Source organism: Aptenodytes patagonicus, chromosome 5 (assembly GCF_965638725.1).
Source record: "Aptenodytes patagonicus chromosome 5, bAptPat1.pri.cur, whole genome shotgun sequence".
Classification (NCBI taxonomy): Eukaryota; Metazoa; Chordata; class Aves; order Sphenisciformes; family Spheniscidae; genus Aptenodytes; species Aptenodytes patagonicus.
The window spans coordinates 79,754,688-79,777,151 of record NC_134953.1 but is presented as its reverse complement, the minus strand read 5'-3'; the positions used below and the strand labels follow the sequence as shown (position 1 = coordinate 79,777,151).

Sequence of the window (22,464 nt, the reverse complement as noted above, 5' to 3'; positions counted from 1 at the left end):
GGAAACTCATTAAAGAGTTCGAATTTGAACTACTTTCTGAGAGCAAACCTGGGTGAATTAACCAGGTCATTTGATAAGCAAAAGTACCAGCAAGGGGGCAATATACATGCTTGAGACAAGCCAAATAATGACTGACTAGTAAGGAAGAGACCAGTATTTCATACATGCCTCTGACCTAACTCATCCAGGGGGAAGTTGCCTTGGTTTTATTCAATGTCTATTTTGAAACAGCCGTTTCCTAGTATTACAAGGGGAAACTTGCTTCAGTGTTTCCTTCACTTTCTGTCTTTGTACCATAATGAAGACTAGTGTTTGATTGCTTTTCTCCCATAAAAAATCCAACTTACTGCCAGGGAACAGATTCTTGTTTAACATTTTTGTGTGAATCAGTGAAGAAGCCCATTTTCTCAAGCGTAAAGAAAAGTGAAAAACAATTAGCTTAACTAAAAGCCATTTTAACACTACGGCCAACCTGCATTTCCATCTTGAGTCCAAATTTTGCTCTTCGACAGAAAGAAGGTCTACCTTTTCAGTTTTCTGGTCCACGTCATTAACAGAATAATTCCCTTTTCTCCTCAGGAAAAAGTCAAGTTCATAGGTAAGCCGATCAAGGAATAGTTAAAGAGAAAATTTGAGGCGGTTCATGTGGCTAAGATGAGAAGCCATTACCTTGTGTAACCTATAGGAATTAGGAGCAGGTTTGTACTTAACTTTTAAGTCCATCTTGGTATAATTATTTATAGCCATTTCACTGAGATGCTCAAGCCAAAGTGGACTGTAACCACTGAGAAGAATTTCTGAAGGGAAGTAGAACTTCTGTAACTTACTCTTTCCTATTTCCATCCTTCATTTCCTCTTCTCTCACAGCATACACGCATATGGCCTTTTTTGAGTCTTTTAGGCAAAATCACTGGGGCAGAGATGTTCATTGGTGCTCATTGCTATGTAAAGAATATACTTTTCAGTAAACATGGGATGGGCATACTGCCCTACCTCAGGCCTGATAGTACAGGTTAGAATATTGCTGGGCCTACGCTGCAAATTCTCAGCAGTGAGTTTTGCTGTTGTGAGGATACCGGCAACATCATCAGTGGTGCTTACGTTACCGTTGATGAATACCTGGACAATTATTATATTTGGTCTTGTATTCCTTGAGCTCTTCCCAGCATACTTTGCCGTTACTGGAAAAACATATCTAGCTTCCTGCCTAGTGTCTCGGACACCAAAAAGCCGAAAATCACACCCCCGGGTTTCTTTCCCCGTTGTTGGCAGCTGCCTCCACATCATGAGGCTTAGCAGCAGCACGCTCGGAAGGAGGCCCTGAGAGAGACAGCCAGCGCGGGCAGGGTGAAGCACAGGGGGAAGCTGCCAAGGAATTGCTTCTTGGGTGAACAGGGAACAAGGGAGCTCTGGAATGTGCTCACAGGACTTGTGCTGAGGTGCTTTCCAAAGAAAGTGGGTCAGTCATGCCACCCTCACAAAGACTGGTACAGTCTCCCGCAGGGAGAAGATTATTTTACACGGGCGCTCCACCCATACTGGCAGAGAAACAGGGCTTATTGGCACAGGGAAGGACTAGTTGGTGGTCAGCTCTCCATGGGGCAAGTCTGACTGAAAAGGCTGGAAGCACTTGCAGAGGTATGTGAGGCAAAGAATGGTGTTAGAGTACTAATTTTTTTTTTTTGTTGTTGTTATAGAATTGAATTTCATAACTACGATACTGGGTAACACAAAGGGCTTTACAAGGACCTGAATAGCTCTTTTGGCAGCCTTGGTCTTGCTTTACCGCAAGAAATCCTCAAGATCTTTCCATCATTGTCACACCTTGGAGTTCCCTTCCAGTTTTTCTGCAAGTCTCCCTTTTAGTACTGAGTTTGAACTGTTGATGGCTTGTGACTCTGAAGAAAGCAGAAGGAGGAGTACCTTGCTATTTGGGGTATCATTAGTCCCATTCAGTTCCTTTATTTGTACGTGTGGAAGTTGGTTTTTGCTCGTTTGCTGGAACTCTGTTTCACCACACTGCTGTTTGAGTTGGCAGCATTATACTTTTTATTAGAACAAATGTAGGTCCAGAAACTGATGAAACAGAAATAGAAGGTTCACTGTAGTCTACTCTTTTCAGGGAAAATAAACATCAGAGGATGCTTAAAAAAAAATCCCATTATATATCTTCCTGATTAGCAGCTAAAATCTAAATGGCTCCTTCTTACAGGCAAGACTAATCAGAAAGATTATACTGAGCTTTGCTTAAAGGAACCTATTTACATCTCTGTTTTTATTGTTTTCACAAGTTCCCACTACTTCAGAAGCATGGAATTGATTCTATATCTTGCTTTAATGCTATGTGTTTCTGTAAGGCTCATCAATTAGAGAATGAAATCCTCAGGATTTTAGAAAGCAGCTACTGCAAGCAGGTTTCCTTTTCCTTTTCCTTCCTTTAATGTAATGGAAAAGAGGGGGGGAGCGTCCCTCAAAAGAAGGAAAATAGTTTTAAACACTGAAAAGGCTATGTTCAAGGTTTTGTAGGAATTACAACTGGGAAGAGTAAGACAAATATCATTGATGATATCAGTACTAACTTTGGGAGAATGTACTGTGTATTAGGGTTCTTGGTGAGACAGACAATGTCTGTCTGTTAGCAGCTACTCTGGATATTTTCCTTCACTGGGCTACCCAAAAGCAGCTATGCTCACTTTTGAGTGCCAACCACTGGAGATGGGCTAAATTTGTAGTACCCATTACCTGGAAAGAGTACCAAAATAGCCGCGTGAAACCTGACCCACACGGACCCTCAAAACACCAGGGCTGAGTGTTTGCTGCTCAGACCTGAAATGTGCCCTCTCTTCCCCACCTCCCACCCCAGCTCTCCCCAACTCTTGGAGGAGTAAATAGGGCCATTCATACAACAGAGACAGAGAAAGAATTTTGAAACTTATAAAAAACTCCCAGTATGTAATGATACCTCCTACAGTGCTAACCACCATACTAATGATGAAAAAGCTACACCCTGCATGTGCAAACTGGCATCCTTTTTACTGTATATTGCTTTTTATCCTTCCATGAGGCTTAAAGTCAGTGGTAAAACTCCCATTGGATCCAGTTGCCATTAGATTTCTCCAATCATGTATTATAGCTAAACATACATAGGCATTTTTCAAACATAGCACTATATATTCCATCAATACACTACACTTTAATTGTCCCTCACCCTTTGTGTATTATTTAATTACTCTAAAGGCTGTTTGGATCATGGGATATTGTCTGCCTGCATGTGTATGTAGGCAGAGCTAGGCTTAATGTGAACAACATTAAAAATATTAGTAACACTGTCCTGCCGAAGTGTCTAGTCTAAGATTATATCAACCAAAGCCCAAAGATTGTATTCAACTCACATGTGGGTTTGTTGGGGCTGGTGTAACATTTTGGCCATAAGCGAACAGAAAAGGGTTCTGCTCACGAGACCTGCTCTCTTCCTACTGAGATGCTTTAAAGCTTAAAATACCTTTCTATTTTTTCCTTACTTTTCCTCTTCCCATTCTTTCCTTCCTTTCCTCATTGGAAGCCATGCAAGAAATCAATGCTGATGATAGGGCAGGGAGCACAGTAATTATGGTCCTATTAACGTTTGCCAATTTTGCTGGATATCTTCAGCTCTTACGAGACTGGATTCTAGATGATCTGTAGCAGAAAAACACAGGATTGGAGGTTTTCTTTCAGAGTCGTTGGCAAGAATAATTGCTCTGGTTCAGAAAATATTTTGGGGGGCAAGTAATATTAGTACCCTCCTCAGCAGATTCTGTAATTGTAACTCCACATGGTAGCGAGTGGGAGAGGTAAGAAAATGTATGGTGTCTCCTCGAGTGAGTGCTAAAGGAATGAAGTGAAGTGCTCATTAGCACGGAAGGGAGAAGAAGGGAAGGGTAATCCTTCCTTCCTGTCACACCCCCAGCACAGAACCAGGGTAGATGTTATCTAGCACATATAGGTTTGCTTTTAATGACAGCATTTCATCAGGAGTGAGTATTTTTGCTTTGTTGACTAATTCCCTTTCAGATTTGCACTGCTACCTAACAAGTGGATACCTGTCTCATAGGTCAGGGTTAGTTATGAAGCCTTGCAAAAACACCCCCCCCCTCAGAATACAACAAAATGGAAAGAAAAGAAGGAAAAAAAAAAAAAGCATTTGTCACTTCTGAGCTGTTGGTAACCCAAGGAAATCTTTTAGAGCGTGTACATTGCAATTACACCCTGCCCAGACAATAGGCCTAGAAAGAACCAGCAGGATGCAGCTCATCCACAGAGCAATTTTCATCACTTCCAAGCAAACAACATCAGACTAAAATCCTCTTATCCCTCTGCAGGAATGAAATACATAAACAATCTCTGAATCAATTTAAGATGTAAAACAGTCTCACTGTATTAGAAAAGCCCAAGGACGTTTTGACTGAACTTCATTCTTTGTCAACAGCAGAAACTGCCTCATAATTAGTTAAGTATTAAAGCCTCTCTCTTTTCAAAATAGCTAGTATAAAAATTAATTGTAACGAAACTACAAGGAAAGTTGCATTACTGTCCAAGAAAATAACAATTTAGAATTCTTATTATACCGTCAGTCATGTTTTTGTAGGAATATACTGATAGTGGCTTAGCAAATGACAATCAAATACTACATTTCTTGCTAGCTTCACAGAACAAGTAGTATATTTTCCAAAGAATGACAAAGGTGCATTATTGTACAGTATTAATGGGATCTCACATTATGAGCAGTCCAGCACTGAATTATAGAGATCTGTAATTTCCATCATACTAATAGTCAAATACGATCCTAACATCAATCATTTTGTTTGTTGAAAACAAACAAGTAATCCTTTGTTAAAGCTAAAGTCTTTCAAGGTTGAACAGTAAAGAATTAAGAAACGTGCAAACATATTTTAGTTGCTATAGAAGGCATCTCCTTCATTTATGCTTTGGAAAACAGAAGTAATTCCACAGAAGTTAGCAGAGTTATTCCTAACTCAAATTTGTGCAAAGTCATTATGCAAGTCATATGTTATGGAGTTTATAATGTTTCTTTAAATAAATTTGTGATGTGGGTTAAATGGAGTCCATGTAGCATCCCAGGTTAATAATTTTGGAGCGTGAAGACTCATTAAAGATGAGTGACAAATATTCACAAACCAAAATTTTTATCCAATGTTCTTATTTAATTTTCTGGTTAAATAACAACTCTGTACTGTGATAAGGTTTTATGATGCTTTAGTAAGATAATGGGGGTGGCAATTGTTTTTGATCTTCTCCTGAAAATGAAGCAAAATGTAATCAGAATGTTCAGATAAGGATTTTGCCATGTAGTACATTTGTTCCCTGAGTTTTCTATAATTATTATTCTTTTCATGGAATTTCATCTATGTTTTATATGACACGGGGTGTGAAATTTAGGACATGAGCTATGAATGAACAATTAACACTCCTTTTGACTAGTTATTATTATGTTAATCCTATATTGGAAGGTTGCTGTAATTATCTAGTCATGAATGACACCTTTTAAAGGAAACGTTGTGTTGAGGGGTGGACATGTAGTGCGACATTCCGCAGATCAGGAATGCAAAATAAGGCTTGGAGTTTCTTCTGACTCACATCAGTCCCATTTTGATTACATTATCTCTCAACGTGCATCATCTGTATTAATGAAATATGGTAACTGGTTTCCGATGATGTATGTACAAAGCAAGTTTTTAGAAAGATTCTAATCCAAAATTTGCTATGCCATTGGGGCCCTTCTTTTGACTCAAGTCAAGAAGTCCATACAGGATGGATTACATGTACTACCAGATAATTCCGATTATGAGTGGCAAAGAACTGAATATCCTAGTGCACAGCAAGTAAAAACTGAAGTGATGCATACCTTTTAACAAAAAGGAAAGAGAGAGGCTTCAACATAACACATTTGAAAGAAAACGCATCATCATTCTAACCTTATGACCACATTTATGTCCACTATCACTGGTAAAAAACTGTAATCACCCTATTGACAACATGCTGTCAGTAGAACTGGGACTAAACAGCTAGTGCGGAACCGAACTGGAAACAGGAGTAATGCCCCTTTATTGCTATTTTCCTGTGTTATTCTTTTAACTATCCTATGTTATTCTCTGGAAGAGGTATTTTAAGCATCCATCTCACTTTTGTACCTCAGAAAACATGGTATTTTAATCTTAGAGTAATGGGACTTTTCACATCATGTTTTGGCATCACCTTAAGAGCCGTTGAAAACTGCAGAACATCATATGCCCAAAAGCTTTGATCTCATTCACTTCGAAAAGTCACAAAGGCAATAATGCCCAACTTAAAAAAAGAAAAATAAGAGTGGGCAAAGGGAAGCAACTAGAAGTCTGTTTGACCTCTAAAACAAGGGGGATTGTTGGCTCAAATCCTTTGAAGTATGAAATTAAGCAACAAATGCCAGGCAGTAGGTTTTAACTGAGTGAGGACTACAGGAATTTGGGTAGCCTGTTACTCATTCCCTTTCTCTCCTCTTCTTCATAGGTGTATAGCAGCCTCCCATCCCAGGAGGGGAAGCTAAAACCTACTTTTCTAGAATTGTAGCATGATTCCCCCAGCCTACCCAGGTCTTCCAAAGCCCCTTCAGGAACCTTTCTCAAAGGCCCACTGAAATGGGAAATTAAATAAGCTTCTCTAGATTCACTCTTCTCCAAACTTGTAGGGGAAAATAGAGCAAATGCCCTGGGAAGTATTACTTTATGATGTATCCCGTTCACTATGGAATTCCCTTCAGGGAGTACTCTGTGGGCAGCCCAAGTTGTAGAAGAATTTAGACTCCTTTTCCTCTATCAAGTTCACAGCTGGGCTTTTAGAGGATTCTGTGATAACACCGCAGCAAAGCTACACCAAGTTCTGGTACCTGGGAGACAGGAGTGTTGACACAGACGGAATCAGAACACTCCCTTAAAATACATTTTAAAATGTCATAGGCTCCCTTCCACCTTTGTCCCCCCCTCCACTCAATTCAGTTTATGAAAGTCATAGGCCTAAATTAAAGAAACCACAGATTTTTGCTATGCAGTGTAATAAATGGCTTAATTGAGCAAAAGCCTTACTTTTATTCTCACAGTGCTGTGAATGCGTTGCTGATGATCTGCTTGTCTCTGCACAAAGTCGGGAGATGGAAATGCAACTTCACTAACTGAGATGGTAAATCTGTAACTCAGCCTTGTAGATTCACCTAGTTTTACTGTTAGGATTGAAAAGCGAAATTGGTACACTTCTTTTACTAAGCTTTCAAGAGAAAAAGTTCAGAGAATATCGTGGTAAAAAGGAACGTCTAAAAGGGAAGCAATTCATCAGAAGTAGTTGTACAGTAGAAGACACTGCACGGACCTTTTCCCTCTGTGCTCTGGGTCTGTATGGGCCCATTATGGGAATGGTATGGATGCCTGATCCAAGCTTACTTTGACACGGCCAGTTGAAAGACTCCAGTTCATTTCAAGGGGCATTTTTGAAGAAGCCTCAATAACTGTTAAAAATCCCTAATGTCCGATGAGTTGTTTTCAGTCTGCTTCCTAGCTGAAAGATAGGCACGTCGCATAAACCTCGATCTGCATGCTCGTTAAGTTACTTCTATTACAATTTCCATGCCTTATCAATCTTTTTTATTTTAAAGACCGAGCAAACCTCTTTCTCTCAATTTGTAAGCAATATTTCCAGATAAATATTGAAACAAACACCATGTAGATGAGGCCCGCCCTTCTGTCCAAAGAATATGTGGGGGCATGCTGTGGGTGTCACTCTTTGTTCACCTGTGAACTCTCCAGATTATTTTTCTAAATAAATATTTCATGATTTGAATGCAGAGGTAAAAATACAGCGACACTAAAAGGCTTCAACAAAAGTTCGTTTGTACAGCTTACTAGCCCACTATACCTTTGTAAAGGCTATATATGTTTGTAAACCATAAATGCTGGAAGAGAATATATATTACTGGGTCTCTGAACAAGGTTCAGAATGAAAATAGCTTAATTTAAGGTCCTTGTACTCCATCTTCAGCTATGTCTGTTTCGATTTTCCTCTTTATAAGATAACACACATTTGTCAGTGCACATGCACACACATGCATAAACACACACGACGTGAGTGGATGCTAAATAAACAGCCCTATAGAGGGAGTACAATATTTCACTGACTGTAGAATGAAGCCCGATTTTATTGGCAGACTTCAATGATGCTAGACAATAAAACATTTGTAAGTTTTGCTGCAGACAGTCTGGCTGGCAGTTTCAGCAGCTCTAATTTATTGTGAATAAATAATTTCCTGGAATCTCTGCGGAGTCATTTTAATGCTCCGAAAAAAATTAAAATCTGGCACGCCATTAAATTTGTTTTCCGTTGTTTTGAACCAAAAATACTTAAAATGAAAGAATTAAAAAGACCCACCCTGATTTCAAAGATAGTACTTTGTAAATGTCAGATCTCCCAGTTTCACACTGGTTTTACACATGAAGAATTTGTGTTTACTTCATCTTTATATTTAAAGGCATGCCAAATACCATCTGTTTGCAGTTTCTTTTTTGTGTGTTATTTCTCAGTTCCAGGCAGAGAAACTGTCCAGGTTAAAGAACTCCCATATTTCTGCAGAGTATATTTAGACTCTGTTTGTGTTTCTATCCTACCGTAAATTGATTATTACTTGTAGCACGACGGTGATCAGACCATTTTCAAAGGCAGTGCATTCTTGAAGCAGAAACAGAAATTCAAAAAGGCAGTGTAAAAACCAACTTCAGAATATGTTAGAAGCCAACTGTAAAAATATAGACGGAGTCAATTAGTTGATTCAGTTTTGCTGCCATCAGCAAAAAAAAGAAGCTTTAGTTTCCACAGTTGCTGAGTACATTTTTTCCATGAGGCACCTCACAGTTCCTGCCAGTGGACTAATATATAAGTACCTATTGCACTTTCATTCAATTCTTATTACCTTGATGTATCCAAAAGATTCCGAAGAAGAAACTGAACCAATAAAAGGGATCAACTTTTATCACCAATAGCATCACTTAGATATCTAACGTCATTCCAAGAGCCTGTACCACTTTTAGTTTTGTTGATACTGAGCATAAATAATCTCCATACAATCCACAGAAGTATAATAAAGCTAAAGTCTGTACTGGTAACAGGGAATTGTAATGGAAAACACTGGGTAATTTTAATTGTAGGTCTCTCTACCTGTATTGCCCAAAATGTTTTCTACAGACTAGTATCGCTGTGAGGAAACAACCTGTAAAACTGCAAGTAAATTTGAGAAGCGGAAAAAGGCTACACGTACATTTTGTGTGGCTGGATAGCACCAAAAAGCTAACTGCGGATTTGAACGCTAGTTCAAAGAAACAGAGGACCCTCTCTTTGTAGAGAAATCACATGGCCCTCTGTTCCCATATAGTCACTATTTCCTATTTGTTGCCTGTCTTTATAGGGAACTATTTTCTAGTGCAAGCGCGAAACCAGCATCAGTATCATCAATTCTCAGCCAGGGTGAAAGCCTTCAACACATTTGGATGAAAATGGACAATAAACAGTAACAGGCTTTTGCCTGTGCCCTAGTAGAGAGCAATATACCTGCCATTAGGTACTGCCACATCTATTTCTTTCAGTTGGCACTAAGAGTGCAAAAGTTATTACCCGTAGCAAAAGGTCCTTCCCTCTGACGGCGGAGAATCAATCTCAGCCCCCGCCAGTAGTATTACTCACAGTCCACTGAACAACTGGGCTACAAGCAGTACAAGCCACAAATTTCTGATTCCTTTTGTCTACGTCCGCTCAAGTCGTTGAATACTCTGTGAATTCAGTGAGACAGAGATGATGAAATTTTCTTATAGAGATATTTCATTCAAGTTTATTAAAGTTCAGTCTCAGTCCTGCTGTTTTTTGGTTGCTCAAGCCTACACACGGCATCTTTCCTCTGCTTCCCTTGTTGCTGAAATGAGATAATACTTCCTCTCTTGATATTTGCTTAGCAGTTTAGTATCTAGAAATGCAGAGTATACTCTAGCCTTCTAAGAATGACACAGGATACACTTCCTAACTTACGGGGACTTTGAGAGTCAGCACGTGTACTGCAAAATCCATATAGGCTACCTGATTCCTTATTTCAGCGTGTAAGGCAGGAATAAGACACTTCAATGTGGAACACACATTGGCATTTACCAATGCTATCAGCTGTTGCTTTCCAATAGTACGGTCTTCCATTGATTTCAGCACAGCTTGAAGAATGGTGTAGTGGGGTATAGTAGCACTCAATAATTTTCACCCTTAAGAACAGACAGTTTTCTGGACACAGTGAAGTAAATCTTTGTTATAAATGGCATCTAATTGAAATTAAAACCAGGATAAAAACACATATCACTCCAAGTATTCGTAATCCAAATATTCATACCAATCACCAACACCCTTTACAGATAAACAGAGATTCCAGGTAATTTTGTGGTATCTGAACTATTTCTAGGTCATGAAACACTATGATGTTCAGATGCGCAGTCTGTGAATCTAATCCATCGCAGATAGTTAATTTTCCTGAATTAGTCTAAAATTTGGTACTAGTTAACTTTGTCAGTTTGTGGGTCATCATTTTTATGTTTTATAGTGTCATGCAAAAAACTGGATGTAATACAAATTGTACAAATAGGTCAACAGGACCAGGTAAATCTTTGCGCTGATAAATTCAGAGGTCAGTCTTATAATACAGTACTTTGGCACTGTGCTGTTGCCAGTTCTAGATACTTTACAGTCACTGACTGTTAACTTGATATTGACTTCATATTAAATGTTATTTGCAGAACACGCTTGTAGGACACCTGTATTTCTATTAGGTTACGATTTGTAATTTACTGTACTTAAGTCCGAGCAAATCCCATAGTTACTCATTTGAGTTCCTGAGACAGCCAGAGTCTCGAAGTGGAATTTCCCTCTCCCCACCCTTGAAGTGATCACCTCAAAAAGCACCCAAGCAGCCTGTTGCAGCAGCTTTCAGAGTCAGTCAGATGTTTGCCAAAGAAATTTGGTACTCAGAATTTATCCTCACGTTTGACCCGTCTCTATTAGCATTTTCCTTGGCTTCACATTGCTCCTTTTTTTGACTTTCTCACCCCAAATTCACATATCTAAGGATGCCTTTTTAGCACGCCTGCAAAACCATAGTAGATCTTCTGGTTCAGAGATGATTCTATCAAAATATTTTCTTCTTCTCACAATGTCTTTTGTCTCAGAGATGTTAGTGTCCCTATTAGTTTACATTTAAGATTTTAAGTTTAGACAAGTTCCTTGGGATGGAGAGTTGTTCAATCATGGAACAATAACATAAAGGTTTGGTGCCCTTTCTAACATGCATTGTTTTATTGTTTTATAATAAAACAAATATTTGTTAGGAAGAGAAGAAAAATTAAACAGTCTTCACGATAAAGGCCTCCAAAGATGAAGGACCTCAGAGAACTCCGCACAGTCTCTGACTGGGCAACTAACGTACTTTTGAACCTGAAAGGACGACTGCCTGAAAGGTCACAGATTCAATGCGTATTCTCGGTTGCCAGAATCAACATTTCCATCTTTTTTTTTTCCCGTTCTGTGAGAAGAGCTTCTATTATAGCTATGCACAAAGGCTTTTACTACAGTCTATAGGTTTGTATTAAGAAAACAAAACGTGCAGTTGCTCTTAAAAAAATGGGACTTGAAAAAAGCAACTCCTCGATTTACTTAGTCTTTAGACTCACTGATTTATTATTTAGTAAAAAGTTGGAATGAACTTAGTCTGAATTCAGGAATTAGTAAGCCCACTTTCCAGTTCAGAAGGAATCTTTTTTTTCCCCTCAGTTCACTGCTGTGTTATTTTTTTCTTTTTTGCTTCTTTATTCTATAAAAGATACAATATAATGCATATATAAGTCTATGTATTCTTTATTTTGTACGAGTGATTCTTTCATAAAGAATATCTGTTTATCCCACACTGTTAGAAGGAAACTGTGCTGCCTAGTAGTCTTTTTAACAAGTGTTTTGAAAGCCAACTATGTTCAGGATACATTAATACGAGGAGCTTTTAACTGGCAAGGATGAATGAGAGCCTGGAGAAGGAGCAAAAGTTAACCTCTAGATCTCTCATGCATTGAAGCTTCGCTCTAACCTTACAATGAATAGAACAGTGCAGGTGGAGGGTGGAATAAGAAGCAAGGAGATAATAGAAAGGTAGATTTACATCTATGCTTACACAGGTATTGGAAATATTCATCAAGGAAAAAAATACAAAGAGGACTACAGCGCATTGCTTCCAGTATTTCTCACAAAGGGAGAAATAATTATTTCATGTAGGTGCCTTGTCCAGATATGTCTTGCCGTAACTCCTATGACTCTTAATTACTGGACATTTTTCTAAACGTTTGTGTTTTGTTCTGTGTTTCCCCCCCCCCCGCAAGGCATGAATGAAACACAAGGCACACAGCTATCAAGTTTAGGGTTATATTAGACTTCCTATGTCAATGGAAGGAAAGAGACTCATCGAAAGGGTATTCAGAAGAACTGAATAGATATCTAACAGGCAGTATGAATATCTTTCATAAGGATACAGACTCACATATTCATACTCATAATCCATATTCAATTACTACCGCAGTAGTGACAGGAATTTCTCAAGGACATTTGTAAATTTAAAAAAAAATATTGATATTGATTCTACTGAATGTGTTCCTTATAAGCAAACGTAACAGACAATGAATCTAATTTCAGAGAAGTGTAATTTGTATGTTCTGAGACCTAACAATAGTAACCTATCTATTGTATCCATTAGATCATATTCTGCTCTTCTGAGGAAAAGATACTGTTTTATTACCAAAATTTAAGAAATTAGTGAAGAGAAATTGGTTAGAATGCTACTATGAAATAGTCTATTAAAAAGAATCTGGGTTTCTTAGAAAAAATCTTGATACAGATTTCTACTTGTAAGTTAATATATATGTGTATTTAGTATTTCTCTTTCCAGTTGGAAGCAATTCTTTTGCATTTACAACACAGTTCTGAGCACATGGAATTCAATAAAAACATTCTCATCAGCTTTAAGTAGATTTTGGATTAGGCCTTTAAAAACAAAAGGAAATACTATGTAAGTCTCTAGCAGTACTGTTTTGCTAAGTATGAAATCTTTTAGAAATAATTTTCAGAGCAAATTTTGTTTGCCTGAATGTGCATAATTTTTTTTTCATGTTCCATGAAAAAGTGCAGAGATGGCTAAGGCCAAAAGTTTGAAAAATTCAAGACTAAATACCTGGATATAATTATCATATATGCTCACTGGTTGGTTTGCAATTTCATCATATATTAGCAATATATTTAAAACACGTGACTGTTCCTATGGGTTCTTTTTAGACTCCTACTATATAGGTTGATGTTTAATATGTTTAATAGTAAATCTAAGACTTTTTAAAATGCACTGCAGTGTGCTCTAACAAGGTGTTAAAACTTTATTTTCTGGACACCACGTATGAAGTTCTGACGTCTTGCATTCTATTTTATGTTCCAAGCATTCATTTGTAGAATAATACAAAGATACTCCATAAGTAACTACTAGAAAGGCTATGTATGGCAAAGGTACCTGCTGTACTTTTTATGAGACAACGAATGTTCTTTGAGACTCAATATCTCCTTGAGATTGCCTAGAGGGAGAAAAAGTCCTCTCCTGTTCATTCCTAACCTTTTGGAAACAGTCAAGTAATTGATATACAGTGAAGTATATTTTATATGTCATTTTATTGCCGATTGGGTAGAACAAAATTTCCTTGATTTCTATAAGCACAAAATCTATCACTGCTGTGATATAAAGTAACCTAGAAGACGGTATTAATGAGAAGTGGAATGGTGTTTTTTAGCATACATCGTGCAAGAGATGACACTGAAACGACAAAAATATATAGTTCTAGGCTGGATCTTTAATATTTAATACCTCTTCTGAAAGAGGTATGTCTGTTTACCAGAAACGCAAGAATAGTCAATAGAATTTACCTACTCAGGAAGGCAATAGGTTCTTACTAAACTAGGTAATGCTGTCTGCTAAGATACCAGTTCCTGATGTTGTGTTAAACACTTTTACCAGAAATGGACAAAAAGATAGATAATGACTAATTGGTTTCAATGTGCAGAAAGGAAGATTTTGGTTAGAGATTGGGGAAAAGCATTCAAATCATAAGAACTTGGAGAAGTATCATATTTCCACCATAAGGAATCAGTCAGATGGGCGTTCTTCAGCAATGAAATAAATATATATTAAATCTCTTTTGGATTCTTCCAGCCATACGGTAAACCTTCACATTGAAACTAGAGGGACAGCAAATCTTGAGAATAATGAAAAGGCCAGTCATTAGCACAGAATGATCTTCCCTACTTCTTCTTCTTCGTGTAGGTGCTTATAAAATTTTTAAAAAATAAAATGTTTTTCTTACAGGAATTAATTCAGGGAGCTCTTTTGGCCTTTTTATGTGGCAAGACAGACTAGATAAATGAAAGACTCCCTTGTGGCTTTATAGAATGTAACATCCTCTCGAGTGGCAAAAATGCCCCAGGCAGCAATGAGTTTAGCAAAAGAGTTTCTCAGTTATTTAACTGGGGAGGGTGATGTACCTATAAACTGTGGTTAGGAATCTCCGGCAGATCTCTGAACTGAACCCCCACTTCCTAATTTTCTAACCAATGCTTTAACTGGAGATTTTCCGTCCTCTTTCCAAAATGCATAGTAAACAAACCCAAAGGGAAAATAAGCTAGCTAATATACCTTTGCAAGTATAAGAGGTATAAATTAGCTAGCAGACCAGGGTAGACGCTTCATTTGGTTATTATAGTTACTGAAATACATTGTTTTGGACCGGCAAAATGGAGACGGTGTCCAGTTTGTTTAGCAGCACTGATACTTGTCACTCAGGAACAGAAACTGGGATCATGGGAAGATCTGACCCGAACTGGATTTTATTGCAATGACGTACAGAGCTGACGGAGATATTTCTGAAACTGGAAATTACAACCCACAGGAATTAAAGGATTTAAAAAACCCTGGTGAGATGTAACATTTCTTAAGAACAATAGATTACAACATTTTTATTCTGTACTGCTTTGGATAATAAGCTTAGTAAGTCAGTTTGTTTGTCTGCATATAATAAATAAATATGCATATAATAAATTAATATGCATGTTGTTTCCTTACTCATTAAGTCTTTACATTCAGCAGATGAAAATCGCTTTCCTCCAGAAAATACACTTGATTATAGATGACTGCCAATGAAAAGTAAACAGCCAGCTCCAATGAAGAAATGTGCTGAAAGCAAATACCTTTTGAACTCTGAATCTTTATTTCCACTCTTTATGGAAATAAACACATTTATGGTTTGTTTATTGCCTGCAGAAAGAAAGCTTGTTCATCCTCCTCCCTTCCACCCCTTTCATTTGCTGGTCTAGCTACCGAGCGGAGCCTAATCACAAGATGTCTGTGTATATCAAGCAGATGTTCATGGCAACAGAAAATCAGTGTCTGGCATGCAGTTATATTACGTTTTTAGACTGCACTGAGCACACTTACTTGAAAAGCAATGTTTTGTGTCACTGTATCTGTATTTCATAATAAAGAACAAGTGCCCATGTCAAGTTATGGATCACCTCTATTGTCATTCCACAGCAATGTGTTTTACAGATGTCTGCAAATGAATTTTAGGCTGAACTCCCTTTGCTTCTGAACCATAAGGAAGTATGATATGCTATCTGTCTGGTATTTAGATATTAAATTTTGTTTGAAGAGCAGTTAGAATCCCCTTGAATTCATTTAAAAACTCCTGTATAAAACAAGACCTCTGGCAGTTGAAGTCTGACCGATGGGTCTGACAGGTTTTCAGCACATTACCTTTAGCTGGTGGTGATGTAGTAACAGCACTTTATTTCCTGTGAAGCCAACAACTAACTCTTAACTCCATGTGAAAACTTAGACGGGGCTTGTCAGCTCCTCCATGGCACCTCATGGCACTCTGCCCCTCTTGGGATCGTGGTCTCTAGCTGTTATTATCGAGAGGGACAGTAATGGAACAGCGGCAGCACCGGGAGCCGTCCTTTCAGACTACGTCTGACACAAGCACTGAGTGTTACATTATCTGCTTCAGTGAAGCAGAAAGAGGAGACCATCAGGGAGCTGGCTGTGCTCCTTACTTTTCTGTTCTTAGTTTTGGACACGCTAGTGCAACTTGTGGACCGCTCTAACCTCTGCCAGCTGGCAAGAGTTCCCAGAAGACAGTCCGTCAAGTGAGGGTAGCTACGAAGCAGCCTGGTATCTCCGCTTTTCTCTCTGCCGTGATGTGTCTGCGCTGCCTGTGATGGGAGGGCTGGCAGCCAGAGGCACTTGCACACTGGCACCGCGAAGGAGTCTTTCCCAATACTGGGCTAATCATCAGCATGGGGAAACGGGGCCTGCATCACCTCTCTGTTCACCACTCCGACTGGTATCAAAGCTGAGGTACACATACCAAGTTTCGTTCCGTCTTTCTGGAGAAACTTTAGAAAAGAAGTTTAAATCCAGGCATTTTTTTCATAGAAGTTCTTTACCACATTTGTTGCAAACAGAAACTCTGTGTTCTGCCACACTAATTCCAATGAGCTACCCTTTCAAACCACAGACATCGCCTCCATTTTATCCTGTACATTAGAACAGAATACTTTGTCAGCCACAAAAAAACAACTCGGAGAGGGATCAGCAGACACGTGGAAGAGCAATATATGGAAATAAAAATCTCTGAAATTCTGCATTAACAAGTAACATGTTGAATTCGTATTTTAAAACCCATGTTGCTGGGCTATCTACCCGATGGCAGACACTGCAAAATCCACTCATACTAGAGATGCTTAAGAAACAGCCTGCTGAAAGATGTCTAGCACAGTTATGCACAAGTGCACGTAGGATCTTCAACTGAAATGACCCGATTGAAGTTGCCAATTTACACATGTAATCTTAGACATAGGTTTTGTATGTGAGTGGATAACAAGGTATGGATACGTGGGCTATGAATATGCACTCCTTCCTACCACAAAATGACACAGAAAATACGTTTCAGACATACCTTGGCAACTGGAAATAGAAATGCCATATGCCAAATATCTAAGCAATTGCCAGACTAGTTCCTTATTGAGCACTGGTCTTCCCTATTGCAAACATTGCTTAAATTGAGACAATTATACTGACTGTCCAGAACCTGGGCTTCAAGCTCAGCTCTGCCAAGCTCTTATTCAGCACAGCGAAGTGGTAGCACAGACAACAGTGGTTCAGGGCTGCCGTGCGCTGGATCAGCTTGAACTCTTTCAGTAATGCAACATATATTCTGGCCTGAACCTTTTCTCCCCTTTCGATCTAAGCTCCCAAATGCCTTTTGCAGTGGGTAGGGTAAGCAATGAGAATAACGGCTGGCATAAACTAACTTCATGCTGTCTACAGCTTACCCTAGGGAATCCTCAATTTCCCTGTTAGGAATATGTTAGGCTGAACGTATTAATGAAAAAGGATTCCACCTTGAGCCAAGGGACTTGTTTTAGTACAACCGCTGTATTATACTTATTGAGGCAGTATGGTAGACACTGGATCTGTTTACTCACATCAAGTATCAAGGGATAACATTAATTTTTTGTGCAAATGTTGTAAAACAGTAGCAATGTTATATATTGATGAGTCTGAACAATAGCTGTTACCTTCCTATTCTTCTAAACAGAGATTTTAAGAGACTTGTGGGAAATGCCCATCCTAGCCTAGACTTTATTTCACTTAGTCAAACTGTAGAAGGATAAACTGTCATCTACTTTGTATTGTGATGCTCCAGTCTTACTTAAGCCCTCAAGTTATACCAACAGCTGGATTTATTCCTCAAACTCTCTTGTCTTGATAATGACAACTCCTTCTTCTCCCTTTTTTCCTTTGGACAAATCAGGAAAAAAGTTCTCAGATCGACTCAGAACAAACACAGCTTTCTTCTTTTAAAAACAAAAAGAAAAAGAAAGCCTGTAAAGAAATATAACCCCTAAATAAGCCTCCTCTTCTGGACAAAGCAAAAGTGCAGGAAATAGACATAGCCTTTGGATTCCATTCCCCTCCAGGGCAGAGACAAAGTAAAGCTTTTAATAAGGTAAGCAGGAGAGTCTAGAAACGTGTTTCTATATTCAAGTGGAGTTTGAAGTGTTTCATCAATTAAGGGTAGATTTCATCTAATTAGTCTGTTCAGCCACTCCCAAGACCTCATTTTAACTTTTGCTTCTAATTCTACGTGCTCCAGATAGGCTTTCTGCAGAGCTAACGGGCACCATCGAGTTGTGGTCCTGCTTTTTAACTCTTGTCTTACTTCACAAAAGCATTGCCAGAAGTCATAGAATCACAGACTAGTTTGGGTTGGAAGGGACCTCTCAAGGTCACCTAGTCCAACCCCCCTGCCGCGGGCAGGGACATCTTCAACTGGATCAGGTTGCTCAGAGCCCCGTCCAACCTGACCTGGAATGTTTCCAGGGACGGGGCAAGTCCTGGCCACATGTTCTCTAGCATGTCCTTTCTGGACTCCATATGAAGAGGATACTGAAGAGCCTGTGTCAAGGGTAAACCTAGAGCCAGAAGATCAACTGTAGGGATTGCTGATTCACACGAAATTCCTGGATCAGCTTGAGACAGGTTTCATCAAGTAGCAGGCACTTTCAAGTAGCAGGCACGTCAAGTTAGCTATCATGCTTATTACTGGAACTAATGGAGGTTACAGAGCCATCGTATGGATTAATGACTGAACCCATGCAGAGGTGAGTTGGTCGGTAGGCTCAATGTGTGTGGAATATGCCAGTTACCTACTCCAGTGGTTTATAGCAATGGCTCATTACAGGAAGGGATAGCATAAAATACAATGTGTATTTTCATAATCAGTTCTGTGCTTAGTGCTATACAGAAATAACAGTTATATTCTTAGGCGTTAAGAAAGGAATTGAGAATGAAACAGAAGCATTACAATGACAGTGTTTAATCCATGAGGCACGCGTGTCTTGAATAACATGCATAGTTCTGGTTCCTCATCACAGAATAAACATGTACAGACAAAGGTATATAGGACAGCAAGGATGCTGATACAGGACTGTCTCCACACAGGGAAGGAGTTAGAACTACACCCTGAAAAGAGGAAAATGAGAAGGATTAAAATAAGTCATAAAATGAATAATGACATGGAGAAGGTGAATAAGAAATTTATATTCTCAGTCTCTCCTAGTACAAGATACAAGGAGCATCAAACAAGGCAATAGGATCAGACGAAACAAAAAAAACAATTCTTCCCAAAACCCATAACTAAACAGTGGAACTCAGTGCCTCAGAGTGCTGTGGATAAAAAATACTTTATAGCTCACTCATGTCTCTGTTAAAGAGCACAAAGAAAACCAAGTCATGTAAAAAAGATTATTATCATGTAGCTATTTCCTCAGAGCAAACCCCACATTATCCTTCTGTAGCTACTCCCTATGGCCCTTATTTTGGTGTTTTGGCTACTGTTTTCTGTTCTTCCCATCTGGTGACCAGATTCATTTGTGCCACCAGAAGACCTTGGGTAATTTGCCTCTTCGACTCTTCAGCTGCCTGACAAACAGGCAAGTGTTTCCTTTCTCCCTACCTGTCCTTCTTCTTGAAAGGATAGAAAGTGGGACAGTTAAGTACAGTGGTGAACAAGAAGAAACTAAAGAAAAACATGCTACTACTTAGTCTTCATTCAAGTCTTTTTCAGTCACGTGGAGTTTTGGAGAAGTAAGAACTGAACCTCAACAGGAAAAAAAATTAGGAGGGAGAGCATCTAAAAGTTTCCTGAAGTACTTCATTCAGAATTACTAATGTTAAAACAGCAAACTGTAATTGGACAGCGTGAAAAAGCCCACTGTAAAATTAAATAGCTGTCTTTTTCCCCCATATTCCTTTTCTGCCTTGGCTGTCCATCCAAATTGGAGCGCTTCAGGGTGTTTGTTTTATACCTGGCACATTTTAGGAACACTATAGGCATAAACAGAATTATTGCTGTTAGAGTGTAAGACACCCTTGACTTCTCTCTGACGAAACAACAGCTCTGTGACTCTGTCACTACCTCATGGCTGGCCTATGACGGGATCAGAAGGTTCTCCTTTGGCTTAAATGATGAAGATCTTGGGAGAGCTTAAGTGGAAAGTTTGCTTTACCATTTTGCAGTTACACATAGGAAATCTCTGCCGGGCTGGATGTTAGACCCCTGAGATAGTGTCTGTGCAGCCAAGGAATCACTTCACCTCATCCCACCACTTACCACATACAGTTTCCCACCCTGGATGATTAATAGCGTGCCGGCCCTACAAGGCAGCCTTGTTCTTCTCCAGAGCTGTTACGCTTCAGTGGGCGTAAGTTTCTTTCAAAAGTGTCAGAATTAAAGACATGTCATAAATGCCCCATTTCGTTTTGTTTCAGGAGTCCATCCTGGTGCTATATTACCCAAGATGTACATCGAAGTTAAAAGACAAGCTTCTTCAGCCAGGATTCTTTTGCCCTTTCTGCCCTTCTCCATCAACATCCCTGATTTCTCCTTTCAGCACTGATGACTCGTAAACTAAATGTATCAGTAAGTACAAGGTTAGTCCAGACAACTCCTTCAGCTGTTCAGCGTCTTTTATTTCACCTTCTCTCTTTCACCTAGTTCATTGTTCAGTTTTATACTCCACTGGAAAAAAAAAAAAAAATCTTCTGACTGCTGTCTCTGTTGCTGCTCTTGTTTCTTTGGGCTGTTTTTAACAGTTGTGCATGGACATTCCTTCTACCGTCTTGCTGTTTAGGACTTGAAAACTGTTAAAGAAGCCCTCTTTCCCCCCTGGCTTCCCCCCAGTCCCAGCTGTGCCTCAGATGAATTAGCTAGGTAAAGCCAAAAGCTCAGAAATGCACACAACCTTCTGCTAGCGCTAATACCCCAGTGTAATTTGCATCACACAATGACAGGAAAAAGGAACAAGAAATAAAAAAAATCACTGACTGTAGAGAGAACAGCGAACTTTTATGCAATATGTAGCATTAAAACTATTTATTACATTGTCGGACACCCTGTGTAAATTTGTTACCAAGAGAATTAATAAATAAAATAATTAATAAAGCTCAAGTACAGGCAGTACTTTAATATCAAGGGAGCCTCTCTAATTTCAGCATTTACATTATTGTCTAATTATGCTTTTTAAAAATGCATACAATAAGATTTTATAATTGTGCTTTATTTATAAAGCAAAATTTATAAATTACCTGGGAACAAAACATGATTTGTTTTGCTTTTAAATTAAAGATGAGCAACATTCTGGGGAAACACAATATTGATTAACATTGGTGTTCTTTTTCATAAATGAAACCTGAGCTTATAAAGATTATGGTTTGAAATATATCATAAAGAATGTTGTCCCACTATGGCCCGCAGCTCTGATGCTGCTGTCTTGATTAAGATAATTTGCAGTTTCTGTAAATTATCAGCTTCTCCCAGCCAATTTGGAGATGCTAGGGCGCCACATGATGCTGACATTTCTTTCCGTAGAAAAGCAGACTTGAATATAAAGCAATAAATAATGCAAAGTGCATATATAGTGTATGGAGCTGCTGATGATCCAAAAGACATTGCTGTTGAAGCCAGAGTTTTCTGAAAGTTTGCAATTAACTTCCTCTGATCGTATAATGATCTAAGAGAAAATTTGAAAAGAAAACGTAAATTCTTCACTGACAGCCCAGTTTAAATATATGAATATGGCACACGGGACAGCAATTAGTGAACAGAGTCACTATTATCCTCTGCAATCATTTCCAAACAAATGAAGAAAGAAGGCTGCAAAGCCATATGGTACATATATTATAAAGTAACCTGTTCCATTCTTTAGACTTACTATTACTGCTTTTGACACAGCTACAGGAAATAAAAAGCTACTGGAATGCAGACCGGGAAAATGTATTCCCAGAAGGCTTTGCAAAACTAGAGGCTGGAATCCTTGAGTGGAAACAGACTTTGCAAAGCAGCCTCCCATTCTCTGCAGCTTAGAGGATCTGCTCAAATGTAAAATACATTCTTACAAACGCGGCCATATTTAGTAGCTGTGCTTTTAAGGTACTTATGGAAAGAAAGGAAAAAAGACTTTGAAAAAGGGGAAGTCTCTTCATGGAGGACTGGAATGTAGACTGGCAAAGAGCTGCTTTCAAGAGAGGAAGCACAAAGTCAAACAATTCATACTTAGTATGCAAGGTTCGATTATTTCCTTTCTCTATCATTCTTCTTAACGCACTGGTAACCTGAATCAAGTATGTTCTCATTGGTAAAGCTGATCTTTTTTTTTCATCAGTGCTTTATAACTTGTGTTGTTCAGCCTAAGCGCTGGACGATATTACCACTTTGAGTCTTTGGT

General features: G+C 38.8%; 1 long non-coding RNA gene across 1 annotated transcript in view; it reads left to right on the top strand.

Moving 5' to 3' along the window:
- Positions 1-1,590: 1,590 nt before the first annotated feature.
- Positions 1,591-22,464, top strand: part of LOC143160535 (uncharacterized) — a 47,801-nt gene continuing 26,927 nt past the window's right edge. Inside the window, exons 1-2 of the long non-coding RNA XR_012995397.1 lie at positions 1,591-1,638; positions 20,510-20,671. This is a non-coding gene — a long non-coding RNA (uncharacterized LOC143160535). The remainder of the gene's footprint in view (positions 1,639-20,509; positions 20,672-22,464) is intronic.